This window comes from Dermacentor albipictus, chromosome 2, assembly GCF_038994185.2.
Source record: "Dermacentor albipictus isolate Rhodes 1998 colony chromosome 2, USDA_Dalb.pri_finalv2, whole genome shotgun sequence".
NCBI classification, from domain to species: domain Eukaryota; kingdom Metazoa; phylum Arthropoda; class Arachnida; order Ixodida; family Ixodidae; genus Dermacentor; species Dermacentor albipictus.
In genome coordinates, this window is record NC_091822.1 from 89,485,359 (window position 1) to 89,503,080 (window position 17,722).

The window sequence follows — 17,722 nt, forward strand, 5'->3', positions numbered from 1 at the left end:
CTTTAGAACACTAGTACATCGCATTACTACCACGATGGCTTACACCGTTTTTAACGTATGCAGTAACCCACCATGTGAAATCGTCCGCAGCATGGCGATTCACATTGTAGACGACCTATACTCTACCGCACAAATAACTTGCAGCACTACCAATGGTATGAGATCCACACATCCAATATCATTGCGCAGCGTAACATAGTTCCGGGTGTAAATGTCTCACCATTGGAAAGATTAGAGAGCTAAATTTTTTCTTGGCACAAGGTACATTACAGCGGTACGCAATATGTGCAGGCCGTTGCTCACGCACGTCGTATACGGTGACATAACTGTGCTGTTTATTGCCGGCAAACGTAATAGCCACGCTAACCTTGATAACATGGAAAAGCCCATGCAGTGCAGACCTCGCTTTGATCGAAACTTACGCTTGCGATTGCCTCTCTACCTTAAAAGCAAGAAATAAACAGTAAAATCAGTCATTTTTGTGTAATCATACACTAAGGATGAACCACCAGTTATGTTTTGTTGTTATTATTAAGGTAAGATGTTTGCTTTGGCGCTGCCGGTACTCTAGAAGTGATGCCGAGCAGTAAAAGTGGTTTGATTTCAAGTTAGCAGATGGCGTGTCAGCATTAGCAGTGGTGATGTTTTGATGATGCGATACTCTTGAGTGCCTGTTTCTTCACTGCATCATGAATTTACTACTCCACTCGGTATGGGACGGAATGGGACGGAGTATGGGACGGAATTACGGTGTCGAGCAAAAGCCAAATAGACGCCAAGCATACACTGCAGCATTTATACTCGCGTTCGCCGTTGCTACTGGCTAAGGAGGCTGCAAGGAACTTCAAAAGACGTGTAAAGATGAAGCGGGATTTGCGGTCCCGTTAAGGCAAACGCAGCTCATGATTAAAACGCCAAAACGTCTGTAGCGTCAACCCACCAACCGTGTAGGATGGCACAGTAGACGCTGAGCTGACGACGCGGCACGGATGAACGCATATTGAGGGGGGTTCGGCCATCCCCATGGGATAAACTCTCTTGTAGCTTCGACGGTGCTGCAAGAACTACTGAGATAGAGTATAGAACTTCATTAGTGCGAATTAGAAGAATCGAAATCTGAGTTACTTAAACATGGGTCTGCACACTCTTTAGGCGGGCGCTGTGCGCTTGGTGTGATATTCACTAGCCCTAACTGATATTGCTGCTGAGGCAATAAAATAAATGTATATGTCAAGTTTCATTCAGACAGCAATTATAAGGATGTTTGAGATACATTCGGGTCATCGCTGTCGCGCTGTCTTGCTATTAAGACGCGTGCGTGGCCCACGCTTGAAGGATTAGGAGATCTGCTAAGGCATGCAGCGATATTTCGCCGCCAAAGCGCCAAAGCCGAGTGCTCGCACTATCACGCTCCGCTCAATCAGCTAAGCCTTAACTATGGCTGTTTTCTAACTTCCGCAGCTGGCATGAGCGTTGGCACACATGAGCTTTCTTGGTGAACAGCTGTGTGAATATAACGCTGCGGTGCATACACGGGGCAGAATGGAAGTGAAAGTTAATGTTAAGCAACATCTATGGCCCATGTCATCGGGTGCCGCAAAAATTCTGACATGTTTCCTTCAGTACAATTGCGTACACCACTGAGGCGCAACATTGCAGCGCCGCTGCCCATTGGACCACGGATATCCTTTGATATCCCGATTAGATTCGAACTTCATACTCCCGGTCAGGATGTCCAGCGGATAACATGAGGGCATTAATTTTCGGACGCCTTCTTTAAAACATCCTTCGGGCATCCACAGGATTCCACTTCTGGGATCTAAGCAATTTCCAAAAATGTATTCCTATGAATGTCTGAAGGATGTTTTCAACGGGATGTGCCATACTGGACATTTCTGGCACCAACATACACAATCCGATGCCTACTACATGGTCATATCGCGGAACGTTAAGTTTCTGCCACGGCTGCCTTCAGCGCACGCTTTTAAGAAAAGGCATGTCAGCCAGCAACATGAAGCGGCTGCACCCAGGATCAAGCTTCTAATGAAGACGAGAAAAGGAGAAGTTGCAATGAACGGCCCAAACTGCTCTTGCATATAGGGTGGAAATGTTCCAAACCGGTAGGAAGAGCACTGGAACAGCTGCGCATTACCACCTACCGCAAGGGCTAACCGAATCAATCGTGTCGTACGCTTTACGAACATGTCGAGAAATCAGAATTATGCAATGGCTGCAACCCCCTCCCGTAGAAGAGAGCAGTGATTGTTTTTAACCAGTCGCATGCACCAGTTTTAACCAGTTGCATGCACGCTTTGTGCTCATTTGCACGTATCGGTCACGTGACTTCACGCCACCGTTTTATACGATCTCTTCGCCCTTCTAGGGCGCGATCGGAAATGGTTGTTCGGCCCGTTCGTTCGGTTAAAGCCGATCCACACGACGGACCAAATTGCTCTTTTGGACCGCGGTCCGCGCATCACGTGATAGGACGTCACCAGTTCGTGCGTACCGCCGTTGGCCCGCGCAAGACCGCGGCCCTCGCGGTCAAACAAATCGCCGAGGCTTTTCCCGCTTCTGTTTTGGCGGCGGACCGCATGCAAACCGCAGCGATCTTGGCTTAGCCAACGAATGTTGTCCGGCAACAGAGTGTCTTCAGCGAAATCCGATCTAGTTTTCGGCTCAGCAAAAGCCAGTCAAGGCAGTCGTTTCATGTCCGCCGTCCCGCCTACACGTGCGTGCAGCAGATATATTTTTTAAACATCGTGTCCTCTTGGAGTGACGAGGAGGTTTTTTCATTTTGTATGCCTCGTTGGGCAGTTGCCGGCTTGGTGGGTCTCGAGCCGGAACGATAACAATGATAAAACTCTGGCCGATAGTGTAGCTGGTTGGTCTGCTTTGCCGTCTGCTATGGCGGTCCGCCGTGTGGATGTGCTCTGCGCCGGACCGGACCGCGCCGGGCCGTGACGTCGCAACACGTGACCGAGCGGCCCGCGGACTTGGTCCGTCGTGTGGATCGGCCTTTACCGGCCCGCGCGGTTGGCCTACTCCGCGCCGACGTCGCCAGCCGCGGGGCGCGGCCACGTTTTTGGTGACGTCAAAATGACGACACGCTTCTGTCAGTCATCCTCCCACCGAGCATTTCGTCTGCTAGGTGCCGAACCCGACGGGAGCTGGGAAGTTTGGAGCGATCATACGGCTCCGCATGGCACGTCTGGTGGATTGGATTGGATCCAACTGGCGGCTGCGGCATGGCATGTTTCGATCCGATCCATAGTTTAATTCGAGAAAATGGCGCTTCCTTTGGGAACTTAGGTTGTTGCGCTGGCGTTTCTAGAGGAGGGAGGAGAGCGGGTGGCGGTGCGAAACGTGTTTGAAGAAATGGCGAAAGTGAATTCCGGCGTCGTTTTCGTTTCTCGAAACAAATATTTCGTTGGTTGTACAGCGAAATCGACCCCATCATCGGTGCCAGCAAGCCACTGGAATGTTGTCGCTGCTTCTTGAATAGTGCGCCACTCTTCCCGTCGTTTCTTTTTCTTTTTTCTTCTCGCTGTGGGTGACACCATCCAGGCAGGACGCAAAGAAACTAATAGTTATAAATTCCAGTAGTCACACGTACTACTATTTGAAAACGTGTTTAGGCTTGAGAAGAAAAAATACATTTTCTTAGATAAACATTTCATTCATTTGGAAGACGAGAAACATTTCGTTTTGTAGTATACTGTCGGCAAGCAGACGACAAACGACGGAAGTAAACTTCTGGGGAGGCCACCGCTTCATGATTGGCTTCTCTCTCCGCCCCGTTGTCACAAATTTTGCATACTGCCACATTGTGACGTTGCAGCAACCGAATAGAACGCGTATCGAACAAAATATCTCCGATCGCGCCACTGATGGTCGTGTGTCATGTTCGGTGTGCACCGCGCTCAGTGTGCGCGTTTTCTGTGAACGTGCTGGTTGTGTCATGTGCTCATCAGTTCCAGTGTGAACGTTTTTTCCTGGAAGCGTTTTTGTCGTGTGGTTTGAAGCTTCATCACCGCGGCGGCTCTATGCCTTACGCCTATCAAAAGGGAAGTGACAGTTCCGAGGGTCAGCGTTTTTCTATCAGCAGCCCTGTAACCTTTTCGACGAGCATGTCGTCGTTTCTGCGCGTGATTGAATGTCGAGCACTGTACGACCATATAGCTTTCGGCCACGGTTACATTAATCGGTGGCTGACCATTCATTGTGCTCCAGCAATGCTGCGCTTCGTCGCGTCCTACTGCTTTTCTGCGAACTTGTGAGCTCACTTTGCGCTGTATTGTTTCTGTGCAGCGTTGAGAGGCGCCGAAAAAACCTCTGAATACGGCACCTGAGACCCGCTAACTACCACGTGGCCCACAGGATAAGTCTCCGAGAGTTATGGCTGTGTCTTTCATGAGCAGCGGCAAATAATAATAATAATAATAATAATAATAATAATAATAATAATAATAATAATTATTATTATTATTATTATTATTATTATTATTATTATTATTATTATTATTATTATTATTATTATTATTATTATTATTATTATTATTATTATTATTATTAGTCCCTACACGCACTTTCCGATATAGCCCCGCCTGAGCTTCGTTTGGGATTTGTGTGCGTCAGCGCGATTGCGATAGCAATAGTATAACTGCGTAAGGTTGAAAAAACGGAAATTTTGTACGCCTTTTATCACGGTCGGAGCACTTGCTGCACTTTATGGCCGGCCGCGCTGAGGAATGTTACCAAGTCTGTCTTAAGGGCTCGTATATTGCTCTTGCCAAGCAGTGCCATGCACATTTCTTGGAAGAACGAAACTTTTGGACGACTTATTAGATTTCTGCTTGCTGACACTTGATCGTAGGCTAGTATGGTGGTCATATCAAGTGAACTTGACTGGTCAGCTGTACGCGACGATCGAAACGCTGGCGCTGACCTAATTGCTCGTTGCCACGTGGTCGTATTTTTCAGTACGTAACACTGAGCTTTCTCAGTTCGCTGTTTTTTCCACGCACTTGTAATGGTAGCCGTGCGTTAAACTTCGCAAGTGTGCTGCTGGCACATTGTTTGAGCAATCGCGATTACGAATGCAATCGTAAAACTGCGCACGTTTTGAATCACAGAACTTTTGATGGCGTTTGTATTGCGATCGGAGCACTTGCAGCCCGTGATGGTTGGTCACGCTGGAGAATTGAACCACGCATGTCTTAAGTGCTGGTATTTGTTTTTGTCAAGGAGCGTCATTCAGGGTATAGGAATTACGAAACCATTGGGCGATTCGCAAGGTTGCAGCCTATCTTCACGTGGTCGGATGCATGCCATAAAGATGGTAAGACTAAACTTACATCTTAGCTTTCGATAATGATCGAAACGTTTACACTACTTAGATTATTGCTTGTCCAAACGTGATCGTATTTCTTAGTAGTGGGGAACGTTTGTCTCTGTTGACTATGAAATTCATGTCACGCGACCGCCATCACTGATTAACCGTGCTACCGGCAGACGGCGCTTAAGCGCCGTCTGCCGTTTACGCTTTGTTTGCGTAACCGCGATTGAATCGCAAAACAGCGTAATGGTGGAATAACTAAACGTTTGCAGGGATTTGCATCAGGATCGGAGCAATTGCTGCACGTGATGGTTGGCTGGCAACGCAACTGAATTCTCCCATGCGTTTTTTTTTAGAATCTTATTTTTCTTGTGCCAAGCAATGTTGTGCATGTGCGTTTATCGAAATCGCAAAACATTTGGGCGTCGACTAGTTAAACTGCTCCTTACTTACACGTTGTCGGATGCATGTTAGTATAATGGTGAGGTGATGGTTACGTGTCAGCCCTCTGTAACAATCAAAACGTTTATGATACTTATTAACGCGACAGCGTTAAGGAGCTCGTGTCCAAGAAATGCCGGTGTCGTCGGCGTCAGTGGAATTGGCCGTGATCCCAGAATCCCAGAATGACATCATCCCAGAATGCACATCATAAATAAAAAAAAACACCTTGCAAGATGGGCTGGCGGGAATCGAACCAGGGTCTCCGGAGTGTGAGACGGAGACGCTACCACTCAGCCATGAGTTTTTTTTTTCTTTATTGCCGGCTTAGACATACACAAACAATACAGAAAAAGAAAAATATGTCAACAAGGATTTTGCTGGCCCGACATATCAAAATTTTTTCAATGCTGCGAGTTTATCTAGCACGTCAATCCATGTTGCTTGTTCAGGGAGTGCCCGATGGACATCCCTGAACCGTACTACAGATTCAATGAAGTGATCACGTGTAGGTCGCGAATTGACATGAGCATTGTCACTCAGCCATGAGTTCGTTCCTTCAAAGCGGGACAAAATTTCATCTAGTGAATGCGGTGCTGCCTTAGAAACATGCCGTAGAAAGTTATACTGCGGTGTATATCGGTAATTATGACCATGTAAATTACAGAAGTCGCAGTTTTACGAGTAGTGAAGTATGTTCCCTCTGCATTGCTTCTGCGCTCTGCGCACACGGAGAGTCATCTTGCGGCAAACACAGAAGACCCCCTCCTCGCAATGTACGGCGCTGCCCCGACACGTGGCGCGCTACTCCTTCCATGATCGCGTCCGCCTTCATGGTGCGTCGGGGCCCGGCTATCTGTGCCGATCGCGATGTTTGGCTGGCGTAGAGCGTTTGAGTAGGCGGTGCGAACGGCGTGCGATAACGCTATCGAGTTCCACTCTTGAAGGCGAAGCTTAAGCGTCCTCTAATTTTTCGACTATTGCTCGTTCGCATGCTGTAGTTTTAGTAATCAGGAACGTTTGTCTTGGTTCACTGTTAATTATGTTTCTCACGCGCCTTCTGCGATTAACCATGTCGCTTAAGCTTCGTCTGCCGTTTGCATTTTTTTCGCTGAATTGAAATTGCAATAGTAATGGTAAAACCGCATGAGATTCGAACAACGTAACTTTTGTAGGCATTTGTATCTCAATGGCAGCACCCCTCACACAAAGCGGTTCGTCAACCGAGCTGCTACACTTTTGTTTACCGTTGCATCTACTATAATTGGCGCCACCACATGTTCTGGCATGTGTGCGCCACGTAGTGTACAAGATTACGGGATTGTTTCATCTCCACATTGTCATTGTATAGTTAGTGAAGCTATAGTTAACATTAGACTGATTTTTTTTTCATTGTGATAGAAATTGTAGGAACGCTCCAGCCGAAATTGCGCTGATGCGGCGCACGCAGGGTACGGGAACAGCGGTCTCTCGTTGCTTCGTAAGCACTCTTCTCGCGCAGCTGTAGTGTCAAAGGATCCGTACACTCAGCTCATCCGGCTGTCGAAACGCGTGGTGGCTCAAATCAGCAAGAAACGACCGCTTGTCGCTTCTGCTTCACATCACCCCGCCAGCGTTCCGACAGCTAATTTCCCCCGTCATCGAGTGAGATGTGTTTTTGGTAGTTTTTGTGCACGGCACCAAGGTTATGAATTTATGAAGTATGCGAAGGTTTACTATAATTTACACTGGTCAGAACACGTACACCTGCTTATATTTGTTCATTATAGCTTTTTAGTTATTTGCTAGTGCAATAAATCCCTCCCCATTCGGCAGAAACTGCGCTATTGTTATTGCTATCAGCTTCTTTGACAAAGTAATGCTGCCGTATAGGCATCAGGATAATTCCTGTTATCTTCCCACGGAGTTGAAATTATTCCGTTAATTTTGGTGGATGTCAGCTCAGCTAGTTTGTATGGGGCCACGAAGAAGCAAGGTTGCGGTTATGTTAAATGTACAACTTGTTAACATGCACTTGGTGGATAACAATGTGTGTAGATATTTATAACACGTTTTTCTTGAGTACTTTACTCAGCCATACTGTGCGTCTTCCGTCAGCCTGATGTCACCCGAGTTCGACATCATTCTTCGTTGATGCTCAGTACGGAAGCAAGCCCACAGAAATCTGCTTTCTTAGCGAGCTTTCTTAGTACCTCTGATCTGAACAGTGCATTTCCGTGTCTACGACCACAGAAATAATCCGACATCGTCGGGCGTGGTCTGGTACTGAAACAGTATACAGTATCCAGACAATCTGCGTCCGGAAATCCCCAGTGTGGCTCTTCGTGGGCTTGTGCTTGATTGTTTGCACCACCGGCTCGGCTGCACCATTTGAAGTTGGGTGGTACTGCTAAGCCATCATCCGGCGGATTCCGTTCTTCGTCAACCTGGCAAGGTGCTCTGTGCTGGCGAAAGCAGGACCATTGTCGGACACGATGACATCCGGCAACCCTTGGGTAGTGAAGACCTGTGGTAGCGCGGCAATGGTCGCACGTGCTGATGGAGTGGTGACAGGTAGAACCTCCACCCACTTCGAAAAGGCGTCCACCACCACCAGGAAATCCTGGTGGTGTTTTGTCAAGAAACTCCTGTACAAGTGGATGAAGCCTAGGTAGCTCTTAAGATCCTTCTTGTTCTGGGGCTTAGGCGCCTTAAGCACATCAACTTAGTCCAAATCCTGGTGTGAGCACCCAGATTTGGGGAGGGGGGAGGACTCTTCAAGGGCCCCCCCAAATCCATATGCAGGCGGGGCCAGGGTGTCTATGAGAACGGCTAGGGGGTGATTTCCACATGACGTGAGGCCCGCTGATGCTCCTGGCAGATTTGGTAGCTCTTCACCATTTGAGCGATGTCCTGGTCCAAGCCAGGCCACCAAAGATGGGACCGCGCCACCATCTTGGTCTTTTCCATGCCACGATGGCCCGCGTGCAGCAAGTGCAGAACCCTGGACCGGAAACTGTGGGCCAAAATCACCACCCTGCAATCCCACAGTAGGCAGCCCTGCGTCAAGCTCAAGTCGGCGGCCGTGTGGTTATAGGCCTGCTGCACCAATTGCTCCCCACGGGACACCGCCTTGACCACCTGAGACAGGACTGAGTCCCGGCTGGTCGTTTGCGATACCGCAGATCTGGAGAGTACCTGCGGGTACGTGTGCTCCAGCATGAACAATTCAGCAGTTTCTGGAACAGAATCAGGCACCTCTGGCAGGGCCAGGCGGCTCAGAGAATCAGCAGGTCCCTGGTCCTTTCCCGGACGGCAAACCAGCTGGTAATTGTAACCTGCCAGCCTCAAGGCCCAGCGTACCAGTCGAGGTGATGCCTGCACGGGAACTGCCTTGTCAGGCCCCTGCAGCTCCAAAAGCGGCTTGTGCTTCATGATCGCTTCGAACTTCCGACCGCACAGATACTGGTGAAAGCGTTCGACACCGAACATGAGTGCGAGGTCTTCCTTGTCCAGCTGGCTGTAGCGTGGCTCTGCAGCATAGAACCGACGAGAGGGAAATGACACAGGGCATTATTGGCCATCTTTGTCACGGTGTGCCAGGACGGCTCCCACGCCGTACGGCAAGGCATCTACGGTCAGGACGACAGGCTTGGCAGGATCAAAGCGTACTAACACTGGAGCCTTGGTGATTAGCTCCTCGCTATGTTGGAAGGCCCGGCCAATTCTTCCAGACCCATTCCTGACCATCTCGAAGCAGAAGATGGAGTGGCCGTAGTTGCTCCGATAGGTTTGGCAAGAAACTCCTGTACAAGTTGATGAAGCTGAGGTAGCTCTGAAACTCCTTGTTGTTCTGGGGCTTAGGCGCCTTGAGCACATCAACTTAGTGGGGAGCAGGCGCTAGGCTAGCCTAGGAAATCACATGACCCCAGTACTCAACACTGGGGGTCAGGAAAAGGCACTTTTCCAGCTTGAGCTTGAGACCAGCGTCCAGCAGTCGTGCCAGGATGTTGTGGGGGGTATTTCAGGTCCCTTAAAAGGTTGTCCATCTCCTTCAGAAATATGGCTGTGGCGGATGCCACGCCCAAAGATAAGCGCGTGTACTCGAAGAGCCTCAAAGTTGTCGATATTGTGACATACTTCCGGGAGGCACCCTGGAGCACCAGCTGCTGGTAAGCGTCTCTGATGTCTAGCTTGGAGAACTTCTGTGCACCGAAAAACTCTGACCAGAGATCTTCAGTTCGGGACAAGGGCTACTTCTCGATGGTAGTGACGGGGTTGCTGGTAAGCTTGAAATCCCCGCAGATCCTAACACTGCCGTCTCGCTTGAGGACTGGTACGATGGGAGCGGCCCATTGAGACGTCTTGACGGGCACCAGCATGCCCTCTCGCTGTAACCGTTGCAGCCCTTCGGTGATCCCGCATTTCAGGGCGAATGGCAGTGGGTGAGGCTTGAAGCAACGTGGCCGGGCTCCCTAAGGTACATAGATGCCAGCCGTCATACCGGTGGATGTGCCCACCCCAGGTTGGAACAAGGGACTTGAACTCGGTCAGGAGGCTGGGGACTTCTTTCACCACATGCAGGCTGTATTCCTGGTACTCTAACAGATGGACGTCCAGCAGCGTCGGCGACGGCCCCTTGGTTAGGTAAAGGGGAAGGGTTGCCTTCCTGTCGCCAAAGCGAACGCTGACCTGTGCCTGACCTTGTACATGGGAGAGCTGCCCGCAGTAGCTGCGCAGCATCACGCCCGAAGCCTCGACGGACATGCCGGGCAAAGTACGCTTGAAGAGTTTCCCGGCCATTATTGACACGCTGGCCCCTTGTTTCCAGCTCCATAGAAATGGGGTGCCCTCAGGTTTTGACGATCAGCATGTACGGCGGCACAGACGACGGTACAAAGCCTATGTGCCACATGTCGAAAATCGGGGGGTCCTCGGCCACTACGTGGAGCCTGGTTGCGGAAGAAGTTGAGCCTGCTGCCGCACGCCCCCACCTTTATTCTTTATTCTTTATTCATCAATTACCCCGCAGCGCCCGAAGGCGTTGCAGCAGGGGGGTTACAACATGGAATAAAATACATCTTCGTTCACACAATGCACTTGCTTTTCAGTCAGCCTATTCCACTGTTTAATTGTTCGAACAAAAAATGAGTTGGCCTACATGTTCGTCTTGGCAGGATACTCGAGGATTTTGCAACTATGATCAGTTCGTTTTGAGATGTAATGGGGTTTCAGTAGGTAAATTTCCCTATTAATTCCTGTTTTATTGTAATAAATCGAATATAGAAATTTTAATCTCAGTTTATTGCGGCGGGCAGAAAGTGATTCCCATCCTACTCGGCTACTCTGGCCGCAGGCTTGTGGGGTACCTGGGCTTGAAGCAGGCTGCTCCTGCAGTTTGCTGTTCATCCTCTTCCTTCGGCATACTCGTGCCAGGTGCCCAGTTTCCCCGCACGTGAAGCATTGTGTTTGTGAAAACTGGCACTCTGAGGGGGAGTGGGAACCGCCACAGCGACAGCAGGTACTGCCTTTTGTCGCCAACGTGTTGACCGCCGCTTCCGCCGACGGTGAGCCAGTCGCCCGGGAAATCTCGCCAGCGTCCTTGGTGGCAGCTTCCATTGCCAGCGCTGTCTTCGCGGCGTCATCCAGTGAGGGGTCGGCAAGCCGCAGGAGTCACGTATGCATGGCCGTGTTGATGCGGCAGACGAAACAGTCCCTGAGCGGCGATTCCAGTTGGTCCCCGAATTCGCAGGCACTCGCTAACCCTCGTAGCGCTGCAACAAACTTCCCGAGGGTCTCTCCTTCCCGGCGGCTCCGGTTGATGAAGCGCAAACGCGTCATTAGTGTCGACGGTGCTGGGATGAAATGCGAGCGCAGTATGGCGAGCAGCTCACCCAGCATCCTAACATGTGGCGTGGCAGGCTTGAGAAGGTCGAGCAGGAGACTAAAGACATGGATGCCGCAGCTGGGCAGGAAAATGTCTCGTTGTTTGGCCTCGGGTGTGTTGTTTGCCCGGAAGAACGCGTGGACTTGCTCCTCGTCAATTGGCCTGGAGGACCTATCTCCCTCGAACGGCTCGAGTATTCCGTACACTGGCATGGTGGTAGCAACGGGGCGCGGCGTTTCGCCACTCACGGTGGCATGGGACGATCCGTGGCGACTAGTCGCCGGTGTCATGATCCGTCCGGATTCGTGAACAAGGGAGGGCTCGAGGCACTCTCCGTGAGACATGCTGCACAGCGTGGTGGCGACGAACTATGACTGACCGGCGAGCAGCTGTGCTCGTCGGTGTTTATTGCGGTGCGGTGACCAGCCTGGCAGTTCACCAAGTCTGGCGGGCCAGCGAAGCTTATGCCCGAGGGCGCGTCGCATGCTTCATACATTATGTTTATGTGACCGCTGAATCAAACCAACACAACTCCTGTTGACCTCTGGTACGGATGAACTCATGCAATGCATTTCTGCGTCTGTGACCACTCAAGCAAGTATGCTGCAAGGTTTTAGTGATCTGTGTAGTAGACAACGTACCTGTGATGTCTTCAGCAGTGTTTGGCAGAAACGCCGCATTCAGTCTGTAAATTTTTAGAGGCCTTGCAGGCTGCGAACCCTGGAGGTGAACATGTATATGTGACCACTCAAGCACATCAACGATTTTGCAACTTCTAGTATCTGTGATCTCTGCTTGGTTTTGTACTGAATCAAATGTCTTCTAACTGGTTTTGTACCTGCGAACTGTCCAGTTGTGCTCGTGTAACTGCTAAAGCGAGCCTTTAATAATTTTATTATTGATCAATGTATCTCTCAGATCTTTAGTGTTTTACTGTGCACGACCGCCGAGGCAAGCCTGCAGAAAGCCCGAATCCTGTAGCTTGCTTGATGACTGATACACCTGTGAACTTTTCAGCAAATTTTTCATTTATGTGCTTGCAACCACTGAAGTGAGAAACCCCGCAGTAGGCCTCCTACCAACTTCCTTTGCGCCCCAACCTTAGAAAGGGATATAGAAATATGTTTATTTCCCGAGGTGCATCTGCAAAATGAGCAATATGAGCAATATGCAAATATTGCTCATAATGCTTCAGCTTCGGCCGCTAGAGTGAATTTTATTAACACCAAGCTTTCTTTGCCTCTTCAGCGTTCCCACTGCTGCTGCTGCTGCTGTCTGGCACCGTGTGTGCAAGGCAACAGCCAGGCGCCCCGAGAAACTCGCTTAGACCCTACCGGGGGGGGGGGGGAGATGTCGAATGTGCACAATGCCCTCTGGAACTCCCGGGGCGTCACCTCATTAGCCTTTTGACAGCTTTAATTATCAGTGAGCCCCCTCAAACGCATTGTAGAAACTTAAGCGCCTAATTTTCTATTAATGTGCGACTCCACAGAGGACGTACATAGAACTGTAGAAAGAAGGAAGGAGAAGAGGAAGTTTCCATAGAAGGGGGGAGGGGCGGAACGGGAGAAGGCAAGAAAACCCTAATGCTATACGACGGCGGTTGAGGGGAAGCTAGAGAACAGGAAGTTCAAGATACGGCACAGTATGCTACTGACAGTTCTGAAAAATAAATAACAACCAAATATGTCATGCGGTCAAATCACACAGAGCGTGCAGAAGCCCAGCCGCATAAAATAAAGCGAAGCGCAGTGTCCAGGCGACACTGCAGAAGCGCTCGACCATCAAATCAACACCTCCGTATCTGTCGCGGCAACCTTGTGACTAAGGCATTCCTAGAGGTCAAGGATTTGATCCCGACCGCGGCGGCTTTATTTCGACAGGGGAGAAATAGAAAATAAAAGTGTGCTTAGGTTTTGGGGCACGTTAAAGAGCATCACAGTGTCAAAAGTAATCCAGAGTCCGTCACTAAGGCGTAGCTCATAATTCCATTGTGGTTTTGGCACGCACAGCCCCATAATCCAATTCAAGTTTGATACTTCTACCATGATGCGATATGCCATAGAAGGTACGGACAATGGTCAACCCTCTCAGAGGTTATGAAATATGACGAACAACAACGCCTCAAGCAAACACTTTTCGCAACGTGTTCTGTGCACTACGCAAAGAAGCAGCAGTAGTACACACAAGATAGCGTTTATCTACTCACCAATCTCGTTCTAGGCTGTACGTTGGAAAAATTGAGCTTTCGCCGTCAACATAACCGCTAATTAGCGTCGATCAAAGCAACCAGAACAGAAAGCTTCCTTTAAGTCGACTCTCACAGTGCGTGGGATCTGCATATTTCTTTTCTGCTTTCCTCTCGCCTCGTGCATCGGGACTGTGACAACAGCCACATTTCTTGTTGAACACCACAACGCGGCCTGGTTTATATATGGTAAGAATGCGCACTCCAAGAGCGGTGCTTTATGCGTTGTGCTTTAGCAGTGCTTTGTGCAATGGTTTGCCAATAAACATCTAACTTTGCAGACACAACGGCGGGTGCCTACTGTCGCGTTCTGCGGATGTCAAACTACCAGTCGATGTATTCCAGAGAAGCACCTAGCTAATTGTTTAATTTCATAAATGAGGAATTTGTCTAACACCTTTTCATTAAATTTCAGAATTAGCAATACTAACTTTTTGCAATCCACCCCCATTAACTATTAAACACGTATGTGATGCTTGCTAAGAGCAATACTATTGTTGTTATACCAAAGTTCCACGCCTAGAAGCTGAAGAGGGGCGTCCGCCGTAATGTACTAAATATTCTAATAGCGAAGAAATCCTGAGTATCGCTGCTGCCCCGCAGAGCTTTCAGCTTCCCTTTCTCTTCAAGAACCAAGCGGCCGTAGCCGTGCTCGCACTCGATTGGTCGGGTTTGCGTTAAGAGACCAACGCATGCTGGCGGACACCACTGAAGGCCATCCGTAGTCTCATCGGCCTCTGCTCATAGCTGCTTCGCTTCGTGCTTGATGTCACCGCCTCAGCTGCAAGGTGAGGTTGCTTTCTTAATTCTGCAGAGCTTCGTACTTCAACACACTACAGCTCGGGAAGTCATCAAGGAGACAGGGCGTGTGATTGTCTTCGTATTGGTTGAATTAGGCTCTCCTTACCAAGTGTCACGTAATCTGGCACAAAGCAACTGCGTAACATCCTTAAGCTAATCGATTAACTGAGAGCTTCAGCAGGAGTCTCAATGAAATGCTCAGCACATACACCATGTCCGCCAACTCCTATTCCGACATGGTTCCTCCTTTGTTTCTGCTTTTGACCACTGGCTTCTCGAAATACTCTCGTTTATAAGGAAGAAATCCCTCATGCCCATCGGACTGAGTGCTTCCCTACTAGCAACAAGCCTCCGAATTCCGGAATATATGAGAAGTGTAGCCGAGTACGCGTAGCAGTGCCAACTTGCTTGTACTTCGGCAATGAAAGGTCAAACTCATCAAGAGAATTTACGCGACAATGGTCTGGCCCATGCGGTCTCCGTTGATTTGCGGTGGATGACATATCACGCTCCTGGTACATCTCCAAAGTTTGCAATTCAGTATCACGCACCCTAACAAATCGACGACCACCACCGCCATCATCATCAACATCAGCCTGGTTACGCCCACTGCAGGGCAAAGGCCTCTCCCATACTTCCCCAACTACCACGGTCGTGTACAAATTGTGGCCATGTTGTCCCTGCAAACTTCCTAATCTCTAACGCCCACCTAACTTTCTGCCGCCCTCTGGTACGCTTCCTGCGTACCAGAGGGCGGCAGTGGTACGCTTCCGCCCTTTGGTACGTGTCCTGCCTATGCCCATTTTTCTCTTGATTTCAACTAAAATATCATTAACTCGAGTTTGTTCCCTCACCAAATCTGCTCTTTTTTTTATCCCTTAACGTTACACCTATCATTCGTCTTTCCATAGCTCGTTGCGTCGTCCTAAATTTAAGTAGAACCCTTTTCTTAAGCCTCCAGGTTTCTGCCCCGTACGTGGATACTAGTAAGATATAGCTGTTGTAAACTTTTCTCTTGAGGGATAATGGCAACCTTCTGTTCATGATCTGAGAATGCCTGCCAAGCGCACGCCAGGCCATTCTTATTCTTCTGATTATTTCAATCTCATGATCCGGATCCGCAGTCACTACCTGTCCTAAGTAGATGTATTTGCTTACCACTTCCAGTGCCTCACTACCTATCGTACACAGCTGTTCTCTGCTGAGACTGTTAAACATTATTTTAGTTTTCTGGGGCCTAATTTTTATACCCACCCTTCGGTGGTGCCTCTCCAGGTCAGAGAGCATAAATTGCAGTTGGTCCCCTGAGTTACTAAGCAATGCAGTATCATCAGCGAATTGCAAGTTACGAAGGTATTCTCCATTAATCGACGACCAAGTCTCCGGTAAACTAGTGGGTGAGTCTCTCATGCCGCCTTACGACATTCAGCTTTGTGGTTGCAAGAACGTGCACGTCAAACGATCAAACCAAATTATCATCACATTATTGCACCGTTGAATTCTCAGTGTTGCAGCTAGCGCTTGGGGTTCACTCGAACCACCCTCCGCTAGACATTCCGTGACTTTCCTGTCTCCCAAAGCAGCCTCACGCCATGAACACGACAACAGTGCACTCCGTCAGTTCGTCATCACTCGTTGTCAACACCACTGCTAGGGCACCAGCTGGAGTGACCAACGGGGGTTTATATACGCAATAGATTCATCTCTGCCGATACCATCTTGTGCAACAATGTTGAAAAACAAAGTTTGTTTCGGGGCACAATGTGAGTGCCTTTTCATTGAAACATCGTCTTGAACGATAATGCATTCATGAGAACGGAACGCTACTGTTCTCCGAGTTTGCGGGAAAATGTTACGCCCACTGGCGGTTTGGTATGCGTCAATTACGGTACGGGGCAAGACTGTTAGACGGGACATAACTGTGCTTGCACGCGTTGCTCATGATATTATTTTAGCAATTGATTTTATACGTGAGTGCGGAGCAACACTGGATTCTGGAATTGGCGCAATTTTTATTGGCCGCGACACGTGAACTCCAATGACAAATAACACCACTGATGCCGTGTACACTATCTCTGTGTGGCAAGATGTGTGTTTGGCCTTTCAGACTGCAATATTTGTACCCGTCACACCTTTCTGCAGCCTACTTGTGCTGATTCATCTAAGGAAATCGTGCGAGGTTTTTAAAAGTACGTCGGGCATACGACTGAACGCAGCGAATTGATATCAAGCAAGCAGAAATTTCTTTTTCCCGCAACGCTAACAGTGGGATGTGCTGGGTACACTTGTTCTATACCACGTCACACTTTCTTTTTGTGTGCAGCTGTTGGCCTGATGCGGCAAAGGACATTTTCACCCCATACATCTGCCAAGGGCGAATGGCGGCATGCAGTGCATCCTCCGTGCAGCGCGACAACCACATCCGCCGGAGCGTCAAGTCATGCGTTTAGGCAAGTTCATCGCGCTGTTCTATTATGTGCTTACGAGCAGATGTTGAGACCGGAATGCACTGTAAAAAAGCGCAAAAAACGTACATCAGGGCTTGACCCGAAAGCCCGGCGGATGTGGCTTTTGGATGTTTCTTTTAGACATTCATCAAGTCTGTATGTAAGGAGCATCAAACATAAAATTAATTTATAAAGCAGGTTCCTCACTAATTGTATATCATCGATTCAATTATTGAGGCCCCTACTGCACTTTTGTTATGTTAGCTGCACACCAGAAACACCTTATGCCACAACCAATTCTTTTCCCAGTTTCCAATGATAATGAATGAAATCTACCCATGGAACAGTTTCGAAACGCATATTGAGCGCGCAAGGAGTGTGCATACATTTCGTAATTATATGTAGTCAGTAACAAACAACCAAAAGCCTAACACAACCATCCCGATCAAAATGCTAGGCGCAGGAATGATTTCCTTTTGGCTCATGGACATGCAGGTTCAGTATCCTTTTTCTTCAGGACCTCAAACAGGGATATACCGATAGAGGACACATCTATTAAAATATTTAGCTGCTTTATTACC